This window comes from Rhinolophus sinicus, linkage group LG03 (genome assembly GCF_036562045.2).
Source record: "Rhinolophus sinicus isolate RSC01 linkage group LG03, ASM3656204v1, whole genome shotgun sequence".
Classification (NCBI taxonomy): Eukaryota; Metazoa; Chordata; class Mammalia; order Chiroptera; family Rhinolophidae; genus Rhinolophus; species Rhinolophus sinicus.
The window spans coordinates 114,946,843-114,962,995 of NC_133753.1; the positions used below are offsets into that span (position 1 = coordinate 114,946,843).

Sequence of the window (16,153 nt, forward strand, 5' to 3'; positions counted from 1 at the left end):
GTCTTTGCTTTACCCATTTTTCTATTGGTTCCCTATTTCAATAAGGGTTTCTTAAATATTCTAGATATTATCCCTTATCAGTTTGTGACTTCTGAAATAACTTCTCCCAACCTATTCCCTGCTGGCTGACTTTATCGATGGTACCCTTCATTGACTAGAAATTTACAATTATTTATGTAGTCAAATTCATCATTTTTTTATCATTTTTTCTTATGCCTTATACTTTTGGAGTCTTATTTAATAATTCTTCCACAATTCAGAATCACAGAGATATTTTCTTATGTACTTTTATTCACTTTACAGTTTTATCTTTCATTTTAAGCCTATAATTAATCTAAATTATATTTTTGAGAATGAACTTCATTTTTTTTCTATATAGCGGCTTGTTTTCCCAATATCATCCCATTCCATTTTTTTTCCATTATGTGCATTTCAGTCATATATCAGGTTCCCCTGGAGTTGCAAACATGGAGTTGTTTTTAAGCACTCAATTCTCTTCCATTGATCTATTTTCATGTTTCTGTAGCATCTTATCTCATTTCTATGGCTTTCTCGTAGCATGTCAGAATTTACACATTGTTTTCTGAAATGAACTCAACTACATTACGATTTTTCTTTAGTTGCTGGATTTAGCTTGCTAATATTTAAGTATGAATTTTTGTATCAATATTCATAAATGAGAACCACATAAGATTATTCTTTCTTGGACTATTTGTAGCAGATCTGATTCCCCTATCTTTTCCTGGCTAATAGAACACAAACTTTGCAGCCGACATAGATCCCTCAATTTCTTAGGAAAGTAGGTCCCTCTCTGACCCTAGAAGATGAATCATGATTGGTTCAATCCAGGCAGAGGAATTCCACTCTCCTCCATCAGTGACTGATCTGAGTACCTGTGTGTGACCCAGTTCTGGCCAAAGAAACATAATGAGACACATGCTCACAAACTTCCCTTCCTTATGTGTAAATAGCCTCACTTGGGGAAAGCCTTATCCTGCCTCTTCCTTTCCTCAGAAAGTTTGAGATCATGAGGCTTTAAGTTACATCATGAGGTAACAACCATAAAAGTAAAAAGGCAATAATAGAGATGGTCGAAAAGATAGTTAGAAACAAATTAGGTTACTGATGTCATCACTAAGCAAGTGAATCAATTCTATCAAATTTAAGTTCTATAATTTACATTATATGAGAAAAGTAAACCACTATTTGTTTAAGCATGGCTAAGTTTTTGTGACTTGAAGCTGAAAGTATCCTAAATCATACACTCCCCGTGTTATAGTAGGTGATCTCAGAAGCAGATCCCAGGATAAGAATTCAAGATGTAAAAATCCTACATATAATATTAGCAAAGCACAAAGATATATGAAAAAGATAATATATCAAGAGCAAATCTGACTTATTCTAGGCTGATTTAACATTTGAAAATGAATGTAATTCACTACATCAAAAGATTAAATTTAAAAAATCACATCAACATGTCAGTAGATGCAGGAAAATGATTTTATTAAATTAAGCATCTATCCATCATAAAAAAAAATTGCTACCATACTAGAAATAGATGGGAATGGCTTATTATGGGAATGACTATCTGTGAATTCTACTGCAAAAATTATACTTAATGATAAAATATTGAAAGCTTTACCTCTGAGAATGAGGACAAGATATGGATATCTGCTTTCACCACTTCCAATCACCTTTTTCCTAGCTATTGATACAGGGCAAGGCAAGAAAAAATAAGAGAAAGATTGGATTAAAAAAACTAAGTCTGTCCATTTTACCAAATCACATAATAAGTATGTAAAAAGTCCAAAAGACTCTACAGATAAACTATTAGAATTAATATATTAATTAAGAACCAGCACAGTATTCAAAATCTGTTTTATGTCTAAACACTAGGAACAAACAATTTAAATTTTAAAATTTAAACTTAAAGAACATTTATAATGAGATTTTAAAAACCCATACAGCGTGGAATAAATCTAATGAAAACTATGCAAAAAAACCCTAGAAAATGTTACTACGAGAAATTAAAGTAGGCTTAAGTAAATAATGAGATATATGTCCACATATTATGAGTTAACTTTGTAGACATGTCAGTTTCCATGGTTGATCTATTCCAAACAAAATCCCAGCAGAGGGGTGTGTGTGCGTGTGTGTATGCGTGCGTGCGTGTGTGTGTGTAAACTGGCTAACAATATTTGAGTGATCCAATTTTTCTGCATTCTCACCAGGTTTTGGTAGTGTCACTATTTTTCATTTTAGCTATTCTAGTAGTGATATTGTATGTATGTACTGATATTACCATTGTGGTTTTGGTTTGAATTCCCCTGTTGTCTACTGATGTCGAACATCTTTTCATGTGCTTAATTTGCCATCTGTGTATCTTCAGTGAAATGTCTATGCCTTTTGCCCATGTGCTAATTGGATTGTTTGCTTTTTTGCTGTTGAGTTTTGAGAGTTCTTTATATATCCTAGATAGTAGTCTCTTGTCTGATGTGTGGCTTGCTAGTCCTTTGTCAGATAGCAGTTTTCTCCCATTCTGTAGCTTGTCTTTTCATCTTCTTAACAGGGTCTTTCTTTCACAGTGCAAATTTTTAAATTTTGATTAAGTCCTGTTTATCAATTTTTTCTTTTATAGATTATGCTTTGGTATCAAATCTAAGAACATTTCCCTAATCCTAGATCCTGAAAGTTTTTTTACACACTTGTATGTTTTCTTCTAAAAGTTTTATAGTTTTATGCTTTCCATTTAAGTTTGTGATTCATTCTAACTTTTGTATAAGGTGCAAGACTTGGACTGAAGGTTTATTTTTTTTGACCTATGGATGTCTAATTGTTCCAGCACCTTTTGTTGAAAATTCTACCTTAATGCTATTAAATTGATTTTGCACGTTTATCAAAATCAGTTAGGCCTGTTTTTTGTTTATGTATGTGTGCATTTCTGGGTTCTCTGTTCTGTTCCAATGATCTATATGTCTATCCCTCCACCGAAATAACATAGCAATGATTATTGTAGCTGCATAATAACTCTTGAAATTGGGAAGATGGATTCTTCCCACTTTATTGTTCTGTTTTAAAAGAGTTCTAGCCATTACAGTTCCTTTTTCTTTCATATAAATTTTAGAATAATCTTGTCTATATCTACAAAAAATATTGCTGGGTTTAGATAGGATTTGTATTAAATCTGTTCACCAATTGGGGTAGAATGACATCTTTTTAATGTTGAGTCTTCCAATATGTAAACACAGATTTCTCTACATTTATGTAGCTCTTTAATTTTTTTCATCAGCATTGTGTGCTTTTCAGCATACCAGTTCTATACAGATTTTCTTAGATTAACACTGAAGTTATTTCACTTTGGGGGGACAACTGTAAATGGTATTTTAATTTCAGGTATTTTAATGGTATTTAATAGTATTTTAATGTCATGCATTCATTGCTGGTATATAGACACTCAATTGATTTTTCTGTGTTTATCTTGTACCCTGCGACTTGGTTTTTAGTATTCCTACCCACTTCCATTTTGGATTCTTATTGATCTCTTTTACTTCCTTAGAGCTCAGTTATGAATTTAAAGTGATTTATTATACTTTTTCCAACATTTCAGGATATTTTGTAGTATGAAGGCTTTCATTCTATTTTGAGAGACATAATGTCAGCCATTTTTTATTAGGCTATTAAATTCTCTTAATTAATATTTTATTTAGCATTTATTTTATCTAAGCTCGTAAGTGAAATAGGTGTATAATTTTATTTCTTATACTTGTATTTGGTTTTGTAACCAAGATTATAGTGGCTTCTAAATGAGTTAAATGGCTTTAATATTTTTCTATTTTCTAGAACAATATGTATAATACAGATTCTATTATTTAAATTTTTGGTAAAATTCTCCTATAAAGTGTTCTGAGTCTGAAACCTTACTGGCAGATGGTCATTGATTTCCATTGCTGTTTTTTAAATAAGTTTTGGGTTAGTCATGTTCTCTCTTTTCCTCACACTAATTTTGGTGTTTTCAGAAATCATCTATTTCATCTATGCTTCAACTGTATTCATATATTTCCTCAAAATATTTTTATTGTTTTAAGTGCTGTGCTATCTGTAATTATTTGGAGGGTTTTGTTCTGCATTTTGTCTTTTCTTCTCTCTTCTTATCTAGTCTAGATAGGTCTTGGTAGAGAATAGTCTCTCAAAAATCTTTTCTTTTAATTTTATTCTGTACTGAAGAATTTAGACACAGAATAATAAAGTTAATGTCCAACAGACATTTTGCTTATAAAGATGTTTCCTGTAGTTATAAATTCAAGTTATCATAAAGCAAATCAAGAATTTAATTACACCTAGAAAGTACTCAAGATCAATGGGCTTTCTTTCCTATTGTGACCAGTATTTTCATTCGTCCAGCCCTTTCATACCTACTAATCACCTGATTTATATCATCTGTATCACCCATTGTTCTGAACCCGCCACTAGAGCACTCAACGCATCTGAGTTACTATTGCGACAATTTATTCCAGAAATTACCACATCATACTCCATCATATAAATCATATTCCCTAAGAAAACAAAAATATCATCTCTATTTCCATTGACAAAAATGTATGCTGTGGGATTACACCTTGTACTTACTTTAAAAAAAGAAAGCTAAGTGAACTGTTTCTGAATTTTTTTCATAGTGACAATGAAATTAAGAACCACAGGATTTTAAAATCAAAAGTGACCATAGAAATCAAATAGTTCATCACCCTCATTTTGCAGTTGAAGAAGTCTTGGCCTAAAGAATTGACATTTACAAGATGACACATGAGAACCAGAACTCACTCAGATCGCTGATTATAGCCTCATAATGAACAGATTTTTTTTTCCTTACCGCAACACGGTAGAAAAAGAGCAAAGCTGTCAGAAACTACAAATTTGGTAGTGATGAAGGAGGATGGAGAATGGGGAATGCAAGCGGGGAAACAGAACTTAGGGGAAGATCCTCAAAATCAACTTTAATGGGAACACATGAATTTGAGAACACTACTTAAGTTACCCCACGATAGTAAAGGAGAACTGACTTTTTTACTTATGTCACTTTTATAAATCAAAGCCAAAGGTCCCATTTGCAGTTTATTACTCATATTGGTATTATTGTTCTCACTGTTAATGATATATTTACCTGCAAGTTATCTTTGCAACTATAGAGAATGGGGTGCAAGAAAAAAGGCAAACAGAAAACAGGCATCAGCATTTCTTTTACTCGATAATGCTAACTTGTGCCAGCATTTCCTGTTTGTCACATTTGCAATCTAGGAGGGTGAGGAAAAAATGTGATGTAACTTAATTTAAACTCAGAGCCTAATCATCCATGACCTTTAAACTCTGAAACCAGTGCTCCTGCCCACATGGTAAATGCAATTATGAAATTTGATTTCCTATATGTTGTAGGCAATGAAATTTGTTTTAATTGACACTGATATATATTTGTAATAACTTCTGTATACGTTTAAAATCAATGCCAATTTCAACTCTCTGGGTAATTTTATACTGAATAGACAAAATTTCACAGAGGCTGAACATCTGCAAATGGCAAAACAACAAATAAAACAAAAAACCAAATCTGAGCATTCAACTGTTCTAAGCCCAGAAAAGATCTTTCAGCTACAGGGCTTACTTACCAAGCCCATTAAGCAAATTTGCCAGGTCCCACGCTTGCTTCAGAATTTAGGGAGATTCCTACAATGTTGTGGGAGATAGGAGCCCCTCAGTCACTTCAACCATGTCTCCACTCCTACCCTCGGACTAAACCACCAGCAGTTTCTGCTTCCTTCTCTTTTCTAAGACTCTTTTGTTCGGCTTTAAACGAGACACAGCTGAACATAATGGAACAGTCCTCTCTACAGTCAGGCAGGGAACCTGTATTCAGAGACTGCACATTGGGAGATGGGTTACCCCTTAAACACTGGCCCAGGTTCCAGTGACCAAGCTGTCATTGCACAATGCTAACCAGAAAAGTCAGCATACGTGGGTCATGTGTGTGAACACGCACGCATGCGCACACACACGCTCCACTGTGTCACTGTGGAGAGGTCTGCTATTGAGGCTGTTCGGACTTCCGCTTGGTATTTCCGGGCAGGTAGAGCACAAAGCCCTTCAGCACAGTGAAGGAGATGGCAGTGCGCTGGGGGCACTCGGTATTGCAGAGCAGCAAGCAAATTGAAAATCAGGCTCTCCTGGAAGAACAACAGCCCCTCTTTAGCATCCACTTAAGCTCTTCCTTCCTTTCTAAAGGGCTGGCTAGAATCTAACTGCACTTTAACATCCAGCAAATGCTGCAGATAGGGAAAGCTGTCAGGGCTATTATTTCCTTTTCCTTTTCCACATTGATTCCATCTGAGACTGAACATATCAGCAATTATGCCTGTCAAATCTAGATTTAAACTTCCTATACGATTTTGAAAGTATCCCCTATTGACATCAGGCCATCTGGAGTTGAGTCCTCTTTATGAATTCCTGTATGTGTACAGTCACACCGGATGGGTGACTATCATGTTATCACTTAAAAGTTCTTTTTCCAGGGATCCAAGCCAGGTAGCATTTCTCATAATGAGAAATATGAAAAGGAGAATTATGTGCCTATGCAAAAAAGAAAAGGAATATAAATGAATTGTGCAGAAGACTATTCGGGTGGGTTGTGAAAACCTGTACGAAACTAATGCATGATCCACTTTTTACAATCTTCTTGTATTTATTATATATGACTATAAGACAAATAATAGCATGGTAAGCTATTATGTTTTTATTTACTTTTCACTAGCCTATATTTTCTAAGGTTTCTACAGTAACCTTGCATTACTTTTGTTATAAAATAAATTTGTTTTTTACACTAGCATGAGATGAGCTACAGGAAGACTGCATGAGGAATAAGTCTCCTTATACAGACCCATGATCCCCAAGTGTTTATAAACAGAAGGAAATGTACGATTGTATGTTAGTAAAATACACAGAGGTCAGGAAAATAGAGTTAAGCTTGTAGAAATGGAGCTAGAATCACCTCCCGAGAATATTTATATAGGCCCACAAAGATATTTATATAACTTGTTGTCAGAGACTACCCATGTTAGTTTCTTGCCATTTATGCAACCCTGGACGCTACAGCAAAGCGTCCTTTACAGCCCTCTACTGAGTACCGTAACCTCACTCTGACATATAAATTCAAGTGGCAGTGAGTTATAATATGGGGAATCTTCTCTGGTAATAGCTCAAGAAACAAAGCTCACCAAACTTTTACAAATGCCCTGATTTTTTAAAGAGAAATAAGGGACCAGGGGAAAACGGGATAGTTTAAAACAAAACAAAACAAAAACCGTATTCCCTTCTTTCAAGCCAAAAGCACTAAATTGTAACTACCTTGTAAATCTCTACCGATCTGTGCTCCATGTAAATCTCAAATGGGAGTTCTCTTCGTGAACACACCCATGGAAAGTGCTTGCCAGGATGTTTATAGAATCATTACTGGTAGGTTTTTCCTTTGCAGGAAAAAAGTCATGGCTGCAGTTCCATTCTTTAGGGGGTGCAAAAATGTATTTCAGGAGGCAGTAAGCCTTTTTATGAAAAAATAAAAATAAAAGAAGAAGACTTTAGTTCTAACCGTAATTATATTCTCACAAAGAAATTCAGAAATGGGATATTCTTTTTTTGGTAGATCAATAGCTTTATCCAAGCAACAGCTCATGAATAAATCTCTTTTTAAAGATCTAAAATGTGACACAAGCTCATTATTAGAAAATACTCAAATAGAACTAAGTACATGGCTTTAAGGGGGAAAATATGTGATGTATTCTGAACCAGAGCTGAATTCTCAATGATGTGTCTTTTTATTTTAATTATTGGGCAAGTCCGTTTTCAGTTAGATTAAAGTGTGTCTTCTGTGAGATCACTTTTCCTACATATTTCAACTGTAACAAAATAATGCAACACTAATCTGTGAGACTTTTTTCAGTAATAGATGTTTTTCCTCCGTAAATCAATGCAAAGGCTAATTGGGGTGGAAGGTGACTATCTCTCGTGGTTATAAATACATTTGCATTGCTATCAATCTTTTCCACTACCAATGTTAAACGAGGCTGAACAACCTAGAGAAAAATGTTCAATGTTAGCACATAGTAAATGCTGCCATCAAGCGGCCAAATGGAGAGTTGCCCTAATAAAAAAATGAAGTTGTCAACTAAATTACTAACACAGTGTTTAAAACATGAAATCACTCTCCCTCAGAGTTTGATGGGCATTTTTGCCACAAGCAGGGCTTTAAAACTACGACCTGGGGGCCAGGTCCTTGGCCTGTTTTTGAATGGCCCTCAACCTAAAAACGTGGCCTACAAAGCCAAACAAAAACAAGCAAAAACAAACTACAAAACTCCGCAAGTGAATATTCTTTAATTCTGGGTAGCTTATTACTAATAACATGTCTTTACCCCTAATCCTGTCCATGGCGATGATACATGTTAGTGGCATTGAACTTGAACTATTTAATGTTAAAAGTAATGGCACTCCATTTTCTGATGTTAAAAAATAAATTATTTTGTTTAATAATGTTAGCACCTAATATATGCAAACTTTGTTTTAATAACTTTTGCTATTCACTGCTTACAATTAACTTTCAAGTAGATGGGAAATGTCTGTTTTATGAGAAATGGCTTCCCTAGAACACAACCAGATACTTTCAAATATTAGGCAGTGGGAGATACAGGTTTTTCACTTATTAAAAATTGGCCCACTATTAAAAATTGGTCCCTATAGCTCTATGATTAATTATAATGCCAACTTATTTTCATTTTGCATGGCAGGGCAGAAAAGTATGATATAAAAATGAACATTTTTTTAAAAAATCAACATATTTTAATGATGTTCATGAGAAACAATTTTTTATTTTATTTATTTAATGTCATATGTGAAAGCATTGAAACCAAATTAAGACGTTTATCCCCAAAGATATTCTAAGTGATGCAGTTAATTAAATAGTTAATCATTACTTAATGAACAAACACATTTTAAACATCCATTTCATAATTAATAAAATATCGGAAGTAGGAACTGCTTCTGAGTTTTTCAAAGTCCTATAAATCCTATGGTGTAAAGTATTTCTCAAAGTGTGGCGAATAGTCCACATGCAACAGAACCATATGAAGTGCTTATAAAAAAAAATCAGACTCTTAGACTTTATCTTGGATCTACTGAATCAGAATTTCAAGGAAGAAAGGAATGGGATTTGAATTTTTCACAATCCCATATGTAACCTCTGTAACCTGAAAGTTTAAGAACCACCTCATTTTAGTAAATGAGAGGCAAAAGTAAACTGATTTTTCTTAAGGTCACAAAGCTCGGGTGAGAATCAGAAACAGAAGCCAGTCTTTCTCCAGTCCTCCTATACTACATAACCTGGAAAATACTTTTCCATTGCAGGTCTCAGAATCCTGGCACTATAATTGAGAGCTATTAACTACAGACAGTACAGGCACTTCTTAAGTTACATCTTATGGTCTTTAATAAGTAAAAAATAAAAGGTGGTAGGTTATTAAAAGAAAGGTCTAACAGTGTGAGTTTTCTTAGTATTCACCACTACATTAAAACTAATAGCTGATTCTCTATAAAAGCAAAAGTGTAAAGTTGTCTCTAGTCTTTTCTTTACTATGAAACCAAACCAAAACAAGATCAGGAAACATAAATCAAAAGACAGACCTCTGCATGCTAGATTGTTTGCCCACAGACCAGCACAATAATTCCTTCTATCACTGATGTACACCCTTTTACAATGTGACTTTGCCACCCCTTGAAACTCAACAGGACTTCTGACTTGCTCTGACCAACAGAATGCAGCAGAAGTGTTATGTGACATTCTAGCTTCAGCCTAGAAGATACTGCAGCTTCTTACCCTCTTGGAATACTGAGACCATCATGCCATGAAGATATTCAGGATGAAATACCATGTGGAGAGAGGAGTCCACCTGTCTCAGCCATCATAGTTGAGTCACCAGCCAACTGCAGCCACATGAATGAACCCAGGTGAGACCAAAAGAATTGACCAGTCAACCAACAGAATCGGGAGAAGTGATTGTAGTTGACTTAAGTCACTAAGTTTTGGGGCAGTTTATTATATAATAACAGATAATTAATAGGCTAAGAAACAAACATAACACTAAACAACTACATATAAAGAAAACTATGGTAACGCACAACCAATGCCTAGTGCAGTGAAAATAATACAAAGATAGGGAAGGACTCTGTGAGAGACACAAGCCACTGCAGTCTCTGAGTGGAGTGAGGCATTCGCACAGGATGTGGGATACACCAAGACAAAAATAATCACTATTCATGCAGAAGTTGTGGAACCCTCAATAAACCTTACTTTATACCACAGAGTGGCACATATTGCCAAACTGAATAAGAAAGCATATAGACATGCCTGCCACCTTTTCAAGAGAGCTGCTGCAAATGAATCAGTGTGGTAGAGAAATTATCATCGGCAAGTAGCCTTGCAGAGAAGCAGGGAAAATCATTACCAGAAAAAGGAAGGAATGAAGGAATAAAGGAATGAAGGAAGAAGGAAGGAAGGAAGGAAGGAAGGAAAGACAGGAGGGAGGGAGGAAGGGAGGGAGGGAGGGAGGGAAAAAGAGAAGGAGGGAGGGAGAGAGAAATGAACACATACATACATACATACACACACATACCCACACACACATTTGTGGCTTCACTATGTGCCAGAGAGACTTCTAGTTAACTCAGCGTTGATTTATATGCCTAGGTTAGAATATTAGGGAGAATGTATTCAAAAGCCATCGTGTAAACTTTAAACTTCCTGCTGTACTCTACCTAACTCTCCTCTAGACTATCCATCATCAAATAGCTGATTCAAGTGAGTATTACAGATGAATAATAGTCAGAAAAAAATCAGCTGGGGCATATACAAAAATAGTACCAAAAACCTAAGGAAAAGAATATGGAAAAAGAAAGGCAGATAAAAAAATTCACAAAGCTACAACACAAATCAGATATATACTATATATTATATATATACTATATATATGTGTGACATATATATAGTATATATATGCTATAGTACTATGTAAATAAAAGGAATTTAGAATTACAACCCCTTAAAAGCAAGAGTTCAGACAAGACATAGTAGGACTCAAAGAAAAAGATCAGAAAATAAATGTAATGAGAAGCGATGTGTCAGTCAAAAAAATAGAAGAGAAAAATGAAACTATTACATAAATGAAGGTCACATGAGAGTCACTAACACAAAAAAAAGAGCCATTTCTGAAAGAACAGAAAATAGAAGACCAAAGATTTTTAAAGTGTTTGAAAGAAAATTACTATTATAGAGCCAAAGGAGATCCAACATGTGTATAACTGTCATTCTTAAATAAGAAGTATTATATAAATATTCAAACATGTAATAAATTTCCCTGAAATAAAAAGAAGGCTCAAACCTATTGATAAAATGAGTACATTGTGTACCAGGAAAAAAGTTATTATAGAATGATCAGCTCATAACCTGAGAAACTTCTGGGAGTTTAATGATAGATCATTCAATGGGAAACAAGAAAGAATCAATTCTCCTATAAGAAAGAATAAAATTTGACTGACCTCAGATTTAAAAAAAAAAAAAATCACAGTAGAAGACAATAGCACAATATCTACCAAGCCCTCAGGGAAGGAAAATATAAACCAAGAATGTTCAATCTAAGCAAGTTACCACTGCAAGTATAAAAGTAATTGACAGATAATGTGAAACATTCAACATCATATGAAACATAGCTCCTTTGAGCTCTTTTTTGAAACAACTACTGTGGTATGACACCTCATTAACCTAGAGATGAGTAGAGAAATCATTGTAAAGACACTACTCAACTGTGAGAATTATAAGCAGAACAGAACAGAAATGTTAGAGACTACAGCAATTTAGAAATAACAATATAATCTGCCTCCAGGAAATAAGGGCAGGAAAAGGAGTAGGGGGAGTAGGAGGAAGAGAAAGCACACTCCTCTCTACGTCTCTTAGAACAGAAGTCAAATAGATATTGAATCTTAAAGTGATGACTCATTAAATCATGATTTAAAAACATAAACATGTGGGAAAATATGAACATCTCAGACCACATACCAAATAAAAATGATTAAAAACTAAAAGCATATTGTAAAAAAAAAAAAAAAAGATGGGTTTAAAATTTTACAAAATGTCAAAACATTAAATGCAAATGAGCAAAAACTATTCCCTGTATTTCTATATCTAATCCCCTCAGATTAGATCAACTTCTTGTCAAGGAGAAGCCAGAAATCCAACAAGCTTCCATGTACAGATGGGAGATTTTACTCTTCCCTCACCCATGGTGAGAATGATGAAGCTCACATCTGCCTGTAGGAGGTACACCATCTAAAGTGAGAAAACAAAATTTAAATATAATTATAATAAATTATAGCCCAAGTTTAACACACCTCACAGCCTCATTCACCATTGATTCAACAGCATCAACAATTTGAAAAAAAAAAAACCTTTTATTTTTTCTGTCGGTGGACATTGTTGAGTAAGCATCATTCAAGTCTCCCCTCCAGTGGTTTTCTTGTCTACACAGAGTCTCCCAAAGAGCCTGAACAGCTGCCGACACGCTTCATTGGAGGTTTGAGCTTTAAACAACTGATGAGTCTGAGGAGCCATTCTGAGCAATGCGGAATGCTCACAGACTGTGGGTGATGAGAGATCCCACACCATGTGCTCCACAGGCTTTGGGTTTGTCACCTGTGCCACCATGGAGGACGTGGATGCAGTCATGAGGGCGAGGCCACACAGGTGGAGGGAAGAGCTGTGGGACCAAAGAGGGCTGTCTCAGGAGAAGATTCTCAAACACCTGGTGCCCACTTTACTGTGGAAAACATTTTTGTGGATGGTATTAAAGAAGACACTGAAGAACATCACCTAAGAGATGATTTTGAACAGTGTGGGAAAACTGAAGTGATTGAAATCATGACTGACCGAGGCAGTGGGAAGAAGGGAGGCTTTGCTTTTGTCACCTTTGATGACCGTGACTCTGTAGACAAGATTGTCTTTCAGAAATACCACACTGTGAATGGCCACAACTGTGAAGTAAGGAAAGCCCTATCTACACAAGAGATAGCTAGTGCTTCATCCAGTCAAAGAGGTCGAAGTGGTTCTGGAAACTTTGGTGGTGGTCAAGGAGGTGGTTTTGGTGGGAATGACAATTTTGGTCGTGGAGGAAACTTCAGTGGTCGACATGTCTTTGGTGGCCGTCGTGGTGGTAAGTATATGGTGGCAGTGGCTATAATGGAGTTGGTAATGATGGAAGCAATTGTGGAGGTGGCAGAAGCAACAATGATTTTGGCAATGACAACAATCAACCTTCAAATTGTGGACCCATGAAAGGAGGGAACTTTAGAGGCAGAAGCTCTGGCCCCTGTGGTGGTGGAGGTCAATACATTGCCAAACCACGAAACCAAGGTGGCTATGATGTTCCAGCAGCAGCAGTAGCTATGGCAGTGGCAGAAGGTTTTAATTACTGCCAGGAAACAAAGCTTAGCAGGAGAGGAGAGCCAGAGAAGTGACAGGGAAGCTCCAGGTTACAAAAGATTTGTGAACTCAGCCAAGCACAGTGGTGGCAGGGCCTAGCTGCTACAAAGACGTGTTTTAGACAATACTCATGTGTATGGGCAGAAAACTCGAGGACTATATTTGTGACTAATTGTGTAACAGGTTATTTTAGTTTGTGTTCTGTGGAAGGTGTAAAACATTCCAACAAAGGGTTTTAAGGTAGATTTTTTTTGCACCCAAGCTGTTGATTGCTAAATGTAATAGTCTGATCATGATGCTGAATAAATGTGTCTTTAAAAAACAAAACAAAATAAAACAAAAACCTTTTAGCCTTTTATATTACTAAGTCATTTTAAACTGAGAATTTAGATGAGTCTATTCTGAAGTTTTTGAAGATTACTTCTTTTAATAGCTGTGCTTCAGGATTGCTTTTAGGAAAATAATACTTACCTTTTTTTATGTAATTGTGTTTTTTTAAACTATTTCATTTCACTGGCACAAGGATCAAGAGAGAGGAGGGGAAAAGGACGTTTATCTAAAAGATGATGGTAACCCATTGAGTCTGATATTTTTCCCTTCACGTTTGCATAACTTTTACAATACGCATTCATGCTCCTTCAAAATGAGATACAGTGATTTGATGGCCCCAAAAAGCTGTGTTAGAGCCCTCTAGGAAAAGATACTCCAATTTCTCTTCAAGCGGCTTAGAAGAACTGTACAACTCATGGGAACTACTAGCCGTTCCTGACAGTCAGGGAATCACAGGACAATGAGAGCGCTGTATCATTTTCCACTAACCTGGGTGTGATAGGTCTTCCTACTGAGGAGGAGTGACTACAGGTAACAATCTAGGCCATAACTTAGAGCCAACACAAGAAGCCACCAGGATACAGGTAGGGGACATTTTTCACAGAGGTGGCAAGTTCAAAAACGATCGTGACAAACACAGAGCTGGACATACTAGTGAAGAATGAAAACCTCTACAGAAAATACCAGTATGTACTGTGCCCAAAGAAAGGAATGAATGATCTTGGTTGATTTAAATAAATAGGTAAATAAATAACTAGTAAAGTTATAGATACTTAATCACAAGCTCTTAAAATTATTTCTAGTTAAGCTATTCTATTTGAAAGTAAATTCATTTTCACCTTTCCACTTAAAATGGATCCACCAGGTTTGGGGTGAGTGCCTGAGCCAACAAAACAAGGATAAATCACCAAGGAAAGCTATTCTCTTATGTTTCTTTAATAAAATGATTACACAATATTCACGCTACTTTCATGAGTTGCTTGTTCATACCTAAATGAACTTTTAAAATTTGTATCTTGGGTGTTATCCTGTGTGAGATGAGCTGGGAACATTATGTCCTTTGTTGTCTCTAGAACTGACATAAATGGTGTGTACCTAGCGGAGGAAGTGGCTATAAAGGCAGAGGTGTCAAAGAAGAAAAAGCAGAGCACTGATGAGTACTCTACTTTCCATTATAGTCTAGATGTGCACGGGGACAACTCACTTTTAAGCCATTAACTATTTCAGCAGAATAACCCGCCCAAGAAACTATCTATGTCATCTAATGCAATTCTCACTATAACCCTGAAAAACAGGTGGTAGTTTCTCAATATTTTACAGAAGAGGAAATAGGCCCAGTGATTATGTAACTTCTGCACTCCCCTCAAACCACACCTCCTCTAAGAAGCTTTTCCTGAATTCCTCTCCTCCCTCTAACTGGTTTGGGTGGTGCCAGCTGGTGTCACTCACGACCTCAGAATGACCTTCACTGTGTGAATTGTAATTAGTGTACCTGCTCGGTCACCACACCCACCCTCTCTGAACAGTCTTGAAGTCAGTAACTGTGCTTAGTTTCTCTCTGCATCTCTCGAAGTGTAGCTGGTATATAGTTGAGATTGAATAAATATTTTCATAAATGTAAGGATTACGGAAGTACAAAATCCCCCAAAGGGTGAGGGCTAACCTTTGATAGCTGGTCCACCCGTCCAGATGTGGTGTTAGGGATGCTTTGGTCCTCCTCCAAGTTCTCATGGTCCCAGCCAGTCTTCTCACTTTGGAACAAGCCTAGCTGACGTCAAAGCCAGGCATCAAGCAGGAGATTTAAAAAATGATTAAGTCTCTCTGATTCTTATCACCAGTTGATTTTAGATAATACTGTGATTCAAAATTACATAAATGTGTCCCCTGAACTATCCCGTAAAATCCACAGTGTGTATCTAAGGGAAAATATAACCATTTCTAGATAAAGTACGTACACAATTTTTTTTTTGACAACCTACCTTTTGATCATGTTTCTAGTTATTATTTTCAGACTCAGGAAGAAGGAATTCAGCCATTTTTCATAGGCCTGCAGAAGTCATACACATTTCTGCTGAATCAAGCACACCATAATGCTACAAGACCCACTCAACTGAAACACATCACCTCAGCCACCATATGTTACTAACTATTAAAACAAAATGGGAATCGGTTTTTCAACCCAATAGTTTACCTAAAAGTCTCTCTTAGGCAGGTTTGACCTTTATATTATGAATTTCATTTTGCTGTAAGCTCTTACAT

The 16,153-nt window shown here is 35.9% G+C and overlaps 1 pseudogene; it reads left to right on the forward strand.

The window, feature by feature from the left end:
* The first annotated feature begins 6,030 nt into the window (after window positions 1–6,030).
* On the forward strand, window positions 6,031–13,669 carry LOC141570777 (heterogeneous nuclear ribonucleoprotein A1-like 2; annotated as a pseudogene).
* The last annotated feature ends 2,484 nt before the right edge of the window (window positions 13,670–16,153 follow it).